The 16,004-nt window shown below is 44.5% G+C and overlaps 1 protein-coding gene across 14 annotated transcripts in view; it reads left to right on the top strand.

Moving 5' to 3' along the window:
- The window catches only part of VPS13D (vacuolar protein sorting 13 homolog D), a 253,463-nt gene that overhangs the window by 170,140 nt on the left and 67,319 nt on the right, over nt 1-16,004 (top strand). The window contains exons 65-66 of one of the 14 annotated variants that reach the window (XR_011433300.1): nt 834-932; nt 3,558-4,006. The exons of 12 other annotated variants lie outside the window; for them this stretch is intronic. The gene's annotated coding sequence lies outside the window, so the exon portion shown is untranslated. Of the gene's footprint in view, nt 1-833; nt 933-3,557; nt 4,007-16,004 lie in introns of those variants that run through there. One more of the 14 variants, XR_001380159.3, reaches the window with a different exon arrangement.

The raw sequence follows: 16,004 nt of genomic DNA, 5'->3' as shown, positions 1-16,004 counted from the left end.
TGGGGTCCTTCTTCATGTATTTCTCTTGCCTTTAGTAAGCTAATCCGTATTGGCCTCACAGGGTGCTACTCAGAGGAATTGCTTTGTAATTTATTTTCATACCAACAACCCTAGATGTGTTACAAAAATTAGTCCATATATCTCTAAAATGAGAAAGCAAAGGACATTAAAGTTACCCCTTCATATAGGAAATGGTAGCTCCAAAAGCAGGTCTATTGACTAGATACCTATTCAGGTCATCTGTGATTTCTGCATGTATGTTGTTTGGCTAAAGATCTGCATTTTCTTGTAGTTTTGTGGGTTGAAATCAGACCTTTAATGTTGCTTTGGGGGAATGTTTTGTTTGCTCTTCTGTGTACACAAAAGGAGTTTAAGGAAGTGCAAATGACCACAGTAATCAACAGTTGGCCTGTGGGAAGTGTTCCTTTGCAGAGTGCCTGAGTGCCAGTGATTAAAGAAAGGGGTAAGAGAAGGCAGAAGTGCACCTCGCATCGCCAGCCAGCCAGCCCCACTTGGCTGCAAAGACCAGAGGCTTTAACTGTGGCTCAGCAGGCTTTGAGTGAAGTGGAAAAGCTCCATAAAACTCTGGAAATTGATTATAAATATTACATACATGTGCATTTTTCTGGAGGAAGGATCTAAAGTTTTTATTGGACTCAGAGAGGTCCATCCTTCCCGAAAGAACGTAAACCATTGTTGCGGACATAGGTTTGTGCTTTGAGGGGAGCTAGGGGCCGGCAGTCAGGATACCTGGGTGCTAATTCCATGCCTACCTTTAAGTAATCCTTTTCTCTGTTAATCTTGAGGGTTTGTTTTTTTTAACCTATGAAAAGGTAATTCCCCCTGTCCTGTGGACCTGAGGAGCAAAAGAGATGAAGTATGTGAAAACCCAGTGAGACGCTAAAAGGGAATTCATTCTGTCACATAAGAAGGTAATAGACCTGCAGGTCTTGGTTAGGTCTGTGTATAGATGTTGTGAATTATTCACAGCAAATATATATATATATACACACACAAACACACACACACACACATACATATATATATTTTTTTGTTTGTTTGTTTGTTTTTGACCAAGATTAGTCCTGAGCTAACATCCACCGCCAATCCTCCTCTTTTTGCTAAGGAAGATTGGCCCTGAGCTAACATCTGTGTCAATCTTCCTCTGCTTTATATGTAGGATGCCTGCCACAGCATGGCTTGATAAGTGGTTCGTAGGTCTGCACCTGGGATCCAAACTGGCGAACCCTGGGCCACCCAAGCAGAGTGTGTGAGCTTTACTGTTGTGCCACTGGGCTGACCCCTCACAGCAGATTTTTTTTTTTTTTTTTTAAAGATTTTATTTTTTCCTTTTTCTCCCCAAAGCCCCCCCGGTACATAGTTGTATATTCTTCGTTGTGGGTCCTTCTAGTTGTGGTATGTGGGACGCTGCCTCAGCGTGGTTTGATGAGCAGTGTCATGTCCGCGCCCAGGATTCGAACCAACGAAACACTGGGCCGCCTGCAGCGGAGCGCGCGAACTTAACCACTCGGCCACGGGGCCAGCCCCTCACAGCAGATTTTTAATTTCAAGTTTATCATATCCACTTCTGGACTTTCTCCTTAAATTTTTAACTGTTATTTAATTTATTTAATATTATCTGCAAGGAACTATAACTAGGAAGCAACCTATGCCTTTATCCCTTTATTTCTGGCAGTCTTTCTTGTCATCTCCCAACTCCAAAAATCAGCTTATGGGTTCCAAATGTGAAATGATATGATTTAGGGCTGAACTGCCAAGCTGTGGGCATCTATCCCACGACTCCCTTGCCTGGATCTTGGCAAAATGACTCAGACCCTTTGAACAGAACCTCAAAGATCTGATCCCATTCCTAGGCCGTGGCAAAACTATTGATCCTGGAATCCTTTCTAGGAATATGATTTATTTTTAAAAAGCACAGAATTTCAAGTTCTAGAATCATGTCAGAGGAACAGGTTTCTCTCTGCAGCATGAAATGCAAAAAGCATACTTTTTCCCAGTTGAGTGTCTCGTGAATATCTGCAGTGCCCTCCAACCTCTCTCAAAGCCAGAGAATTGGAGAGACGCCCCTTGAACTAATTCCCTCTCTTATATAGACTCTAGTTTCCCTTCTATCTGTGGTTATTGTGTAATATTTTTATATACTTACAGGAAAATTACATAGTTATTCTCAAAAAGCTAAAACTTCTTTTCAAACTAAGACAATCTCAGATGTTAACAACAGAGCAAGCGATCCCGTTCTCCTCTCTGCCCCTGTAGGAACTCAGTGCTTGCTCTGTGCAGCTGCCACCTGGCCTTCCTAAGGACGTAGCCAACAGCATGCTTAATCTCTTCCAGCGAAGGAGGGGAGCACTTTGATCATCACTGGTGGAGCCTCTGCGCGCTCTGTCCTGTTTTCCCTCCCTCTCTGTGTCTTTACCGAGGCAGTGTAGGGTGCTCTTGATCCTGGGTGCCTTTTTGATCCCAGGTGTGTTTTGACTCTGTGTTTATGAATACAAATATTTTAATAATTTTTACTGTTTTTAACTGAAATTATTTTAATCAAAGTCAGTTGTTCATGGAAATTAGAATTCATGGTTCATTATTCACTATATGCAGTTGTATGGTACGTTTCGTTTTTTCTCTTTTGCTTTATGGCATTTATTTCTATGAAGCCCTCAAATTTCCCAGCTCAAATCTTGTAGATCTAATTTTTTGTCAGGGAGACGTGAGTTTTCTGTTGGTTTTTAGTCAATACATTTTATTCTATGTAGTTTTAGCCATTGTTTTATTTTATTTTTTTTAAAGATTGGCACCTGAGCTAACATCTGTTGCCAATCATCTTTTTTTCCTTCTTCTCCCCGAAGCTCCCCAGTACCTAGTTTTACGTCCCAGTTGTAGGTCCTTCTAGTTCTGCTGTGGGGGACTCCACCTCAGCATGGTTTGATGAGCAGTGCCATATGCACGCCTGGGGTCCCAACTGGCGAAACCCTGGGCCACTCGAGCGGAGTGCACAAACTTAACCAGTCGGCCACAGGGCCGGCCCATTTTATTGTTTTAAATCAGCTTTGCTTGTTATGAATTGGATAAAGAGCTAATAGTTTTATAGTGTTTCTTGCTACAAATGGCTTTAGTAGGAAAAGGCATAGGAACAGGATTGAAATAGCGTGCCTCACCGTGGAACACATGTTCATCTATTAACATTTACTGAACACTTCTGTGTGTCAGGCCTTGTGACAGACCCTTGCACACATTGTCTTATGTAGGCTAATCTCGTCTTCAAATCAGGAAACCGAGACTTAGAGAAGTTACATCATTTTTTCAGGGTCATACAACTGGAAATAACAGCATGGATTTTTAAGCCAAGTCCAGTGAATTCTAAAGGCCTTGTTTTTTCTCCTGTATTGTGTTTTTCTTTTGTGTGTATAAGGCTTTCTTCCAGGCACTGTAGAGAATATAAAAAAAAAATTAACCACTGCTAACTTCCCATGTGAAACTTATTATTTGATATCACTTTGTTAGCTGGTAAGGTGACTGCCATCATCTCATCTCTGTAACAGAGCAGGCCCTCAGGGAGCAGTGGTGGCCATGGTCCTTCTTGTGCTAGATTGGTTATGACCATCCCCATCTCCTGGATAAGACTAAGAACCTACATGACTGCAAACGTGGTTTTACTCATGCGATATCATTTGATCGTCAAATAACCGGCTCGGGAGAGAGAATAGGGAGTATTAGCCCCATTATATGAATGAAGAAACTGAGGCCCTGAGAGGTAAGGTGACTTGCTCAAGGTCAACCAGGTAAGTGCAGAGCCAAGACCTGACCTTCTGCACTAGTGTCTTACTTCTCATTGTTAGTTACACTTTTGAGAGATTACTAACTGCTTGATTTGTTCTAGACATGCCTCTATATATTACAAAATAAAAACGACGAGAAAAACAAAAAGCCCTGCCTACTTGCAGAATGAACTTGGATGACTTTTAGGAAAACCATGTGAAGATAAATACAGGCAAGTTAAGTGAGAAGGAGAAAGAGAGAGAGAAAGAGATTGAGACTGTTCAGATTGTCCAGTGGGAAACCTAGCAGGACTTTAAATAGTATTTTGTTCCATTTCTTTGGTCTCTATTTGGGGTACAGTGCATGGAGGAGCCTCTGCCCTTCCAAGAGAACCTTTCTCTGGCCCTTTGTGCCCAGAAGACCAGATCCAGGGCATAGCAGCGACCCAGAGGAAACTGACTTCCATGTCCCCGCCCCACAAGTCCTCAGCCAGCCTGCCGTTAGCCAGCCTCCTGTCGCATGCACTGTGCGGGCAGCGGGGTCCATCTGCCTTTTGTTTAAGAAACAGCATTTGTGTTTGTTTTGTAGGCAGTTTATTTATAAGGCTCAAACAAGACTAAAAGCACTGTTTATTCAAGGCAAAAGTTTTATCTTTGCACAAAAGAATGTACTGAGTGCCTGCCTGTGTGGATTCTGAAGGGGAAAAAGCAATTTATGACTTGTATCTGTTTTTGTCATTATGTATGACTGTTCCATTTTATAGTCAAGCTGATTATCCCCATAATAGCTTTTCCATGTACCATGTAGGTGAATGCCTTCTTAGAAGCATTGGGGTTTTAGTGTATTTAAGTTGGCACAAAACTTCAGGTCAGATGAAATTCACTTCACACAGTGATCTATCCCTCAGAGAATGTAGAGTTTTCTATTTTCAAAAAGACTTTGATCCTAAATAAGTCACCCAAGGGATTTCTTTTCCAGCCAAGAGGAGGTGCCTTCAAGTTGTTGCATATAGAGAAATGACGCAAATTCTTGGCAACAGAGTTTTTGTTTTATTTTCCTCTGATAACCTTGAATACTAAAATGATTCCCTTAGTCTGAGCCCTTTTTGGGTACAGGCAAATTTTAGATGCTGGATGACCCATCCATGACCTGTTCTAACATGGTCAAATCTCAAATATCTATGGGAATTGGAAGTGTGTTGGGCGGGGGAGTGATGGCGTGAGAATCACATGAGTGACCACAATTCCAAGTCAGTCCCCACCTACCCTATTGGGCAGCCTTGCTCATGAGGGAGCTCGGAGCACGGGGTTTAGCTGTGCCCTCTTTCCACCTTAATCCAGCAGCTCAGTAGCTGGAAGTAGCAGGGCAATGACACCACCATTCAAGCTCTAGTTTTAAAACAGAAAGATTGGAAAAGTTTAAAACTTGTCTTCATTTCCTAATAGTAGTTCAGTTAAGAATCTGATCCTTAAGTTATCTTCTTAGACTGAGCATCTCATGTTTCAGAGGAATTCACTCTGTCTTCCAAAACTGCAGTCTGTGTGGTGGAAAAGGATGTTCAGTTGCTAAATTGAAAAGGCAGGAAATATCTGTGTCCCCCGAAGAGCAGTGGTTTTCTGCTCCAGTGTAAACAGAGAGTAGAAGAAGAGTGCGCTCAAGCTTGCTTAGGTCGACTGGAAAGAGTTCCCCCGGGCGTACGTGGTGGTGCATCCCTTTGCTGCATTTCAGTATTAATCGTATCAGTATTTGGCCTTTCTTGAAAAATTGTGACAAACTTAAGGTGAGACAAACTATAACCCATTTTAATAAACATATAGAGGACAAATCAAATTCTAATTCTGGGCAGTAAAAGGTCAAGACACTCACTTTGGGGGGAAGGTCCTTTTTATTTTCCTTTACTTCTTTCTCCTTTATAATTACTATCTCTGTAAGTCTCTCTCCATTTTGAAAAAAAGCTAAATCAAAGTGCTTTCTTAAGAGAAAGAGAGGATTCCTTGGTCAATATCATCCTTAAAAATCAGAAAGGAAGTGGATAACATAGCCAGCATTTATTGAATGACTACCCTATGCCAGGTGTGACACTAGGAGCTTTACGTCGGCTGCCTCATTTAATTTTCACAGGTCCCCGTAAGGAAGGAAGCATTGTCTCCGTTTTACAGACGAGAAAAATAAGACCACAGCAGTCAGTTCCCTCGACTAAAGGTTAATAGTGAGTGAGTGTTGGAGCCACAAGTTTTAGAAGAAAGTGAATTTAGGAGTCTGCCTAGATGTTTTTCCTCCCCACAGTGCAGTTTCTCAGATATAAGGTCTGCCAAACCCAGACCATTGTAGAAGCTAAAACACAAGCAGTTGGAAACAATATCTGTTAAAAGTAAAACTCAAACACCTTTCCATTCACTCCCATCTTGAGCTCCTCTGCGTTGTTCCTTGGGGTTTTCCAACTGCAATTTCTAGACTTTCCGAGTTAATCTTTACTATCTGGGAATCCCAATCTTATGTCAAAGGATTGAAATGGGAGAAAAGGAGAGAGTTTTCTTTAACAAAACAGAAAATGCATGACTCAAAAGCATTTGAGCAAGCTGACTGTACTTTCTCACACCTGGTGTGCTCACCGAGATTTAGTCACATTTAAATAACGCAGGATTGTTGCACGGAGGCCTCTGCTGCTCCGCCCAGGAGCTGACCAGAGGTCGGCGCTCCAGTGTGTGCTCCAGTAGCCATCTTCTCGAAATGCACATGCTCGATTGTAATTTCCTTGAGCCATTTCCTGAACTTTACCACTTTAAGCATTTCTAAGCACCTAGGATGTCATTTTAAAATAAGAATATTTGGGTTTTCGGCATAGAGTACATGAAATTAGGGAGACTTGTGCTTTCCCACTGTCAATTAATGGCGGAAAATAAACACATTCTCTCCAGTTGTCCTTTTCTTTCCTTTCTCACCTCTTCTTAGTCTGTAGTACAGCTTTTCAAATTTCGTCGGGAGGTTTATGTCTCTGAGTTCTGCCAGCAGATTGGCTTTCTGATGCTTTGCCATGCCATTGTGTGAGTTAGGAAGCAAGATGGAGAACACTGAGGATATTGTGTTGTTCCTGAGAGTTTTGTGGTTAGTTTTATTGACCTGTTCTATGGTTTGCCTTTTGGAGGAAAGGAGAAGTAAGATTAACTTGTTAGAGTTTAATCATTCCTATTGGAATAATAATAGTTCTTTATGTTTGTCTTGATTTTTAGTTGTCGATGATGCGTTTGTAGGTCTCTGTTCCTTTCTGTAAGCCTGAAACCAGGCAGGAGATGTATTGTTGCCACCGCCACCGCCGTGAACGAACTGAGGTCCAGCGGAAGTAGATAGCTTGCTCAGACAGCCAGACCGAAGTGGCAGAGCTTCGGACGCCTTTGGTCTCCTGACTCCTAGAACACTGCCGGACCCCTTGAATCCTACCTGATATATAGAAACTGACATCTCCGTGGCAGACTGGGGTTTTCTGTCGTCAGTGTTGTCCGTGAGCCTTGGTAGCATGTCCTTCCCTGCAGAGTGGGTTGCAGAGAACACCGGTGGAGAAAAATGCATCTTTCCCCTTTAGAGGCTTACGGAATCGTTCATTAACTGTGATGCTGTTTATGTGAAAGATTTGGGAGCTCACAAACAGGGTGTGTGACGAGGAGAATTCTTGGAACAGAGTTTTTTGTGGAGTGGAGAGTGGTAGGGAGAAAAATGTAAGCTTATGTCGGGACATTACATGAAGTAATCTCTGCCTTGTTGGAGGTGAGGGGAAATCCCCCATAAGAGAGACCGTGGAAGGAAAGAAAGGTACTTCCAGAAGGGACGAGAGTCTGTCTTTCCTCACAGCCAGATGATGACACGTCCAGGCCTAACTCCTCAGGGAGGCTCAGGGTCCTGCCGTGGCGACTCGGAGGCACAGCTGGTCAGTGGGTCACAGCAGAGCCGCACCACACTGCATCAGACGGGCACGCGGGAAACATGGCTTCTCTTTTTCTTTCCTGTTAAATACCAGTGGGGAAGCCTTCCTGTGCCATTTCTAAGAATAGGAAATTTCCTACTTAGGCACATGAGGAGGGTGGAGATCAGCTCAAAAACTCAGGGCCAACTGGGGAGTCAAGGGGAGTAGAGAGAAGGTGGCAGGAAGCTGCCCACTGGATCACTTTCTGTCCCTGCCACTGCCTGCTCCCTCCTCACCTTTGCGCCTTTGCTCATCAGTTAACTCTGTTTGCAGTGCCCCTCTCCCCATCTCTGGCCAAATGGTTCCAGGTGCCAACCTGGAACAGTCCAATCCAAATGTTCTAGAAGATTCTTCCCACTCTAAATTCCCAGGGCACTTTGTGCTTCCATTAAGGCAGTGACCACATTTTTCCTTGGAAAATAATAACCACTTGTGCACGTCTCAAACATCCATTCAGCAAACACTGGATCATTGTCAATTAGGTGCTAGGTGCTGTGGCAGGCACTTAGGAAAGTCAGACTTAAAAAACAATTTTTTTTGAGGGATATGGAATAGCTAAGGCAGACAAGAAGTAAGTAATCATAATACAGAGAGAGTAAGTATTGCAACTGGGATCTGTGCAAGATATTTGCAGTTCTATGAGATAAGTGCTGTGGGGCCCAAAGAAAGAACACTTTATTCTCTTCCTCAAGGATGAGATCGGCTTGAGACGAAATGTGTGATGCAATTGTCTGTCTGTTCATCTGCATCCCAGAGTAGACATAAAGCTCCTGGAAGGCAAAGATCTTATCTGTCATCATTTTTTGCCAATTTCCCCTGTGACTAGCCATAAATATTTGTTGTAAGAAAAATTGAAGTGATCCAGGTTGCATCCATGTGGGTTCTCCTTTATCTAGTATAGCATTTTCAGATAGTATGCATTCAACAAATAGATATTAAATAAGTGAAATACCTGCTGGATTTTTTTTTATTACCTAACTATTTTATGCTTTTTATGTGAAATGAACAGAAACTTTAAGAAAGTTTATGACTTTCTGCCCAAACACATCTGTAAGCTTACTGAGATCCAAAATCATGCTGTATATATAGAAATACAGATAGGAAAAGGCTGCTGACTTTCAGGATCCTATTTCATCTCCTCCGCTCACCATCGCTCAGGTCTAAGATGTTGACCTGGATCAAATGAGACCTGGCCTGCGTGACTGGATCAGGCCTGGGCTCTGCTGCAAGTGGTGGCAGGCCTTGGAAAACCGTTCTAGGGGAAAGAGGGGAAAACCTAGTCCCTCTTAATCTAATGAATTAAAATAATATTTGTGCGAAATATCTGTTTGCTTTATTAGAGGAAGATGTTTAAGTAAACACTTCCTGCAAGCTATTGAATTCATGTAATAACACGTTGGTTTGGAATCAGTAACTTTCAGTGTTTTCACTGAAATGAAAATTAAGTACAGCATGCTTCCAAAAACAGCCCATTGTTTCAGTTTTGTTGCCTGTGTATTGTTTCAAAGTGGGATATTGTGGCCAGCAGGATTGTTTTCTCTTTATCGGCAACTTGGAAATTGGCAAGAATGATGCCAAAATTAGTTATAAAAGAAGAGCTACTAATAGCTCCTTGTGGGTTTATAGAAATTTAACCTTTATAACATACTTCTATTATTATTTGATCTTCACAAACTTATACATTAAAGAGTAGAAGTATTATTATTTCCACTTGACAGAAGAAGAAACTGAGTCCCAGCAAAGGTACTTGAATCCTCAGGGTTGACAGGGAACTTGTGGAAGAGGACAAGGACCCAGGCCCCTTCTCATAGACCACATTGCTGTCTGGAAGGCACCCTCTCTTTCCCCTAGGGAGTGAAAGCACTTTCATGTCTGAGATAATTTAACCTTGCAACATCCCTATGGGGCCAGCAGGGCAGGTGTGACAATCACTTCCCTTTCAGCGATGGGAAATGTGGTCGCACGGGTTCATTGGTTTTGCCAGAATCATGCAGTCCGTGTTGGCACCGAGGGTTGGCGCCCAGGCCTCACGACTCTAAGCCCGCTGCCTTCCTGCCAGACTGAGGCCTCTCAGAGGAGGCTCGGGGGCTTTCTGACATGAGAGCCCGCTGTGAGGAGGCCTTGCTTCCGAGAGAGGGCCTTGCCCTCCTGGCACCCATGCCGGGCCGTCTGAATGGTTGGTTCTAAAATCTCAATTGGGCATGCAAATGTCCAGCCACACCGTCGCTGAGGAACAACGCAAAACGGGCAAAGGCAGACAGCTCCTTAGCCTCTTTCTGGGAATGCCACCTGCCTGTCTGGATTTTGTGTCCCATGGCATCCGCAGGTAGAGTTTGTAGGATTCCTACACTACAGTTGTTTAAAAACCAATTTGCAAGACAAGTTGAGGTGCTTCAATGAATAAGTTATATGGAGAGAGAAAAATTCTTAGGACTAAGCACAAGGAAGAATTTGCCGCTTGTTTGTCTTGAGAAGATAAAACGCAGCAGTGAACAGTGTCTAACTTCAGTTTTATTTTTTAAAAAAATTGAGCTCTGTGAGAAGCTTTGTTTTAATAATATTTCGTTTGGTCACTTCACTCTCTAGCCTCTCCCTTTGCACTGAAGCCCATCTCGAGGTCTTCCTTAGGGAGGTCGTGACCCTGAAACTCTTCTCCCTCTTCCCAGCTGAGCACGGCAAAGCCAGCTCTTCCCAGGTTGGACCCTCAACTCAAGCTCTTGCATTTTCCTGAGACCTCTTAGGACACAGACCTGGGGAGAGCTTGAGGATCAGCTTTTCACCCCCTCGAAGTACAGATGGAGAAACCGAGACCCAGTGAGGTTCCCAAGCTAGGTAGTCCCCGGGCCAGCTCTGAAAGTCAGGCTTCCTGGCGACAGATCTGGTATCGTCTTTGAGATGAAGTCAGCAGCTTGTGGGTACCTGCTTTTTGTCCTTTTAGCAGTGAGGGAGAGAAAAGTAAGTGGGGCCAGAGCCCTGACATTGTGTACGTTTTCTCAGCATTCTTTATGTTGATTTTATCTGTTTATATGTCTGTCTCCACACTAGACTGAGCTCCTTGAGGACAAGGCACTAGTCATATTCATCCTGGTATTTTTAACTCCCAGCACTGTGCATGGTATGTAGAAAGCCCTCGAGGGCTCGTCGGGCTGAGCCAGTCTGTTTTGTGTAAAGGTCAGCTCTCCTGAGTGGGGAGGAAGTCTCGCTCCTGTGAAGCACCTCACGTCGCAGTCCTGCAGGATCTCCTCCGACAGTAAACCACGCGAAATTGTGCCTCACCTGAAAGCAAAACAAGACCGTCCCCCCCAAGAAAACAAATAGGGAAGCGTCCATAATTAGATTCAGAGGGCAGCTGGAGAGACGAGAGAGAGGTAAAACTTTGATAGACACAAGTCTTTGGTTGATGCCGAAATTAATGTAACTTTGTTGGTTAAAATGAATTTTTAAAATTTCTCCAAATGTTTATATGTATGTTATTAATTATGATTGTTGTCACTGGGTTCCTTCCAAAGTTTGTGTGAGCTCAGAGAGAAAGAGAAAAGAAAAAAAGGGAATGTTCAGGACTGATTCAAACCTAGGGAAGAAATGGCTGCTTGCCACTCCTCTGGGTGAATCCTGTGAAATGGATGTGTTCACTTGCCAGCTGTCCGCAAGCCTGAAAGAACTTGATGAGAACACTTTGATCTGAACTTGTGCCTTTTCTGAGCTCTCCTTCAAAAAGGAACTAACTGTGCCACCTCTGGCTGCCACGAACAAAACGACTTCCACGCCGCCCCGGGCAGGTGGTGGGAGTTCTTCCCTTTGCTCTCGCGTGTGTCTGAGGGGTGTGCAGGTAGGGGACGAGCGAGCCAGGGGAGTCTGGATGCCCCCTCTTCTGGCATGGCTGTGGGGTCGGCCTGGCCGAGGGATGTCACTGTCCTCACTAGAGTAGTTTCCTGCAACCTTTGCTGTTTGCCTTTTTACTTTAATCTGGAACACTTTAACAAAACAACGGACCAAATGGTGACTGAGTCCTGACCCTTCTCCAGGCCAGATGAAATCACCCTCTTTCTGTCTCAAAATCTTCATTTGGGTTCAAACCCTCAATACACAGTGGAGCCCCTCCACATGCTAGTTAAAGCAAGATTGCAAAGAGTTAACACTTTTGCTTTTTCAGAAAGTTATCTGTGAAGAGTATTAGTTGTTTAATAAAGCGTGCCTGCCCTCCGGATGAACCCGCCAGTGACTCTGCAGCTGGGGTCATTCCAAGTTCACGCGGTGGACTTTTGACTGCCTTCTGTGTCTGTGAAAACAGTCGGCAGCTCCTGCGGGGATCATTCATTCAGGCCTGTAACACAAAACTATTGCCAATGGGCACCTGCTGGGGCAGCTTCCCAGGAGGGCTGGGAGGGAAGATACCAAACTCATCAGGCATCTGCGGAGATAAGAGCGGCAGGGACCCGCTGGGAGCCCGCCGTAGGGCGTGCTCTTAGACCCCACCACCCGGCCAACAGGCTGGTGTCGGACTGGATTAGGAGCCCCGGTCAGGAGAGGATGTGAGCTAATTAAAGGCCTTTTACAAAGAGGAGTGGAAAGAGAGTGTGTGTGGAGGAGGAGGAGGTGAAGGAGGAGGAAAGAGGCTTGGAGCACATTCCCCAAATTTCCAGCACATTCTTTATTCCTACCTTTTATCCCTCAAAACAGAAGATGACAAACTAAAGAGTCTGAACATTTGGTTATTTCTAATCTTAAATTTTCTTTCATTCCGCCTGATACTGTATTGGTTTTCCCTGCTATTTTTATGGAATTACATATCTCATCAAAGACATATTTTGCCACATTTTCCCAGGAGACATCCTGTTCTTGAAATACTGTAGGTCAACCAGTCGAATTTTGCCTTTTTCCCCCACTTTGACTCATCTGGGCAGTGAGTACCTACTTGTGGTGTGTCCTGGGAAAGTCCCCTTGCCAGCTGTAGAGGGTACTGCCAGGAGGATAAAATAAATGAATACACAGTAAATGCTCTTAAATTATAGTTGTTAAGACAGTGGTGGTGTGGTGTGTTATGGTTTAAAATGTCAGGGCGTGCACTATCTTGAAAATGCTGTGAAGTACCAGCATAATTCATCTTACAGTCACACCCACTTCAGAGAAAAAGTCACCTGAATATGTTTGACTTACCTGCTCTTTTGTTTATTTAGCCTCTGTAACTCCCCCACCCCTACCCCCACCAAGCAGTAAGCTAACTTATTTATAGGGCACTTTTAAGTGTTTGGTATTTTCTTAATCTGCCTGGTAATGATACATTTCTTGAAAGCAGTTTTGTTCACACAGAAATCCAAGCCTTTATTATATCACTTCTGATACCTTTCTTGTAAACTCGACTGTGTGCAAAGAAACATTTAGATTAATCCTGTACTACATGGTAACAATCCTAGGAAATTCCAATCAAAAGCCAACAACCTGTTTCCTTCATTCCAAACTGTTGGTGTATCTGGCTTTGTCTGTGTTCCGATAAGGAGTAACCACAATGTTAATTTTGTATTTCCTTGCCTTTTGTCTCACATATTCTGTGTCAACGCTGACCGGCAGGCTTGTTCTCTGTCCTGCAGGTTGTGAAATGGTTGCAGTGGAGTAATTAGTTTGACCACGTGGGATATGCGAGTGTATTCTCACTATAAGTGTTTAAAATGTTAATTACGTTTATCTCTATTCCTCAGTGTTGCTGTACAGAAAACATGGGGTGGACATTGACATGGATTGCACAGTTGAAGGGAGTTTTGAATTTCAGCTCGTCGCTGAATGGGTATCTTTAAAAACGCTACCAGCTGATATTTACTGACTGCTTCACCATGTGCCAAGTACTATTGTGAGTCTCACATGGACCGACTTGTTTAATCTCCCCAATGACCCTGCAAAGTGCTGCTCCCACTTCATGCGTGAGCACGCTGAGGCTCAGAGCAGTGAAGTAACTCGCCCAAGGATAGGAAGAGAGCCGGATGGGAACCTAGGTTCGCTGCTTCAGAGCCCATACTCTTCGCCCCGCCCGGTGCGCAAGTTGCACCCTGTCTAATGGGCTTCATTCCTGGGCCCTTCTGAGATGTCATCTCTGCAGAAGGTAACCATGTGAGGCCGCATTCTCACGGGAGTGCGGAGAGTTGAGTGACAGTCCAGAGTCCTTTCCCGTAGTCCCTCTGCTGTGTAATTAGCTCTTTCGTAGATGCTACACCATCCGAGCCAAATCGTGTAGTTGAGGACCAGGAAATGCTCTAACCCTGTACGAGATGCTCAGTCAAAGGCATCTTAACTTTGTCTAGCTCCACACACAGAGCTGACTCATTGTAGACTTACCCATGTGCAAAAAGTATAATCTCATATTGGCAAATCAATTGTGTCTATACAGTAAGTCCACAAGTGTATATGAACAACTGAAAATGCCAGGCTCTGTGCTAGGCACAGGGGAAGCAAACATGAATACAACAAAGGGCTTCCCCCCTCAGGGTCACAGTCCAGCACGGGGGAAGGTCCCGTAAACAAATGTGTGTGAGAAAGCGTTCCAGATGCTAGGACAGAAGTCTGTGCAGGTGCACTGGGGCCATAAGGAGGGGGCAGACCTTTCTACCCCCGGGCAAGGAAGACTCATACAGAGGAAGGAACAGACACCTGTGCCCAATCTGGAAGTCCAGGGAGATGTTTGCCGTGTGAATGGGAAATGGTGGGGACAGGAGGACACACAAGGGGCAGCCCCAGCAGGAGGGGCCCAGGGGCATGGAGCAGCAGCACTTGGGGAGGTGGCTCAGGAGCACCAGCACACAGGTGGCAGCCACTGGACAAGAATGCATGCCCCTCCATCAGCTGGTCTGTTCAGGAAGACGCTTACTCGCCTTTGTCCCCCTCCCCTCCCCTTAGTAATTATAGGTGAACTTAAAGGGGAAGAGACCCAACTGAATTTTTCACTTTTTAAGCCTAGGATAGTTGTCATGATATGACCATAATCTGGACATACCAAATGTTAACTATTTTTTTCAAGTATTTTTATGGGTAGAACAGTTGTGCCTTTCACAGAGGGGGCCAGAACAAAGTCAACAGCCCCAGCCCTTCCAGACAAAAATAAACGGACTTGCTTTTTATGTAGTTAGACCTAAAACCAAATTGTGGCCTGTTCACAGCAGGTAGATTGCAAACCCAGCCAAACTTTCTTTCTGGCCCGAGTGACTCCGTCTGGTGCTAAGTCATGCACTGCCTCTGGCGTTTCCAATTACCCTAATATCTCCATTTAGACATCTCGGAAAATCGCCCTCCTGGAAGCGCAGAGCAGACAAACTCAGGTCCTTATTAACGGGACAGAGGCGCTGAGGCCTCACTCCAAGCACCCGGGCTGCGGGCAGGAAGCAGGGAGGCAGCGGGTTCGTCCTGCGACTGCTCTTCTGTTCCGCAGAGGGGTGTTTGCCCTTGACCCCCAAACCATGTTTTGGGAAATTATCTGATCCCATTCATGAATCCATTAAACTATTTCACCGTTTTCTTTAGACAGAGCTAAACTAGATATGACCTAAATTTGAGCAGGAAGAGCACATTTTAAATAGGAATGTGTCTCCTGGTCTTTCTACCCCCAACCCTCCCATGCTGCATCCACTCCAATCAGAATTTTCTCTGGAAATCCCTCCTTTTTTGTTTCCACTTAAGACAGGTAACAGTGTCAAAATTTTGATTTAGAGTTTTCGTTTCTCACGTGTGGATTCAGAGGAAACATTTATCTTGAGGTAGAGCGAGGACCATTTTTCTGCCTGTGTTTGGACTGCGGGAGTAGTGGCCTCCTTCTGCTGACTTCTTGCACCGTGGAGCCTTAGCGCTTTCCCTTCACTCAAAATCCCAGTGCTGGGTGGCAGCTGCCCCGGCCCTTGAGGCAGGAGACACATTGGGCCCTTGATTCTCAAGACAGAGCTTAGGTTGGGCTGCTTGGCAAGCGAGAGAAAGAACATGTTCTTTGAGTAAAGCCTGATAAAATGTCCGTCAGAAGGGACTCTCCTGTCCCTGCTTCCTCAGCTCACCATAGTTTGTGCTCTGTGCTGGTTTCACTGCCCTCGGCACCTAGAACCTGAGCGTTGGAGGACCGCCACTTAGGACCTGGACTCCCAGTGGACAGTCACTTTTATAGGATTTGGAGAAATTTGCATATAACAGAATGGTGTTTCTGTAAAAGTTTCTTGGGTTTTCACCACATGGTTTATTGCTCTTTTCCATGGATCCTTTTCTGTCTGGTGGGGAAAACATGGTTCTGCATACAGCACTCACT

This window comes from Equus caballus, chromosome 2 (genome assembly GCF_041296265.1).
Source record: "Equus caballus isolate H_3958 breed thoroughbred chromosome 2, TB-T2T, whole genome shotgun sequence".
In the NCBI taxonomy this organism is placed as follows: Eukaryota; Metazoa; Chordata; class Mammalia; order Perissodactyla; family Equidae; genus Equus; species Equus caballus.
This window is presented reverse-complemented; position numbering and strand designations above follow the sequence as displayed.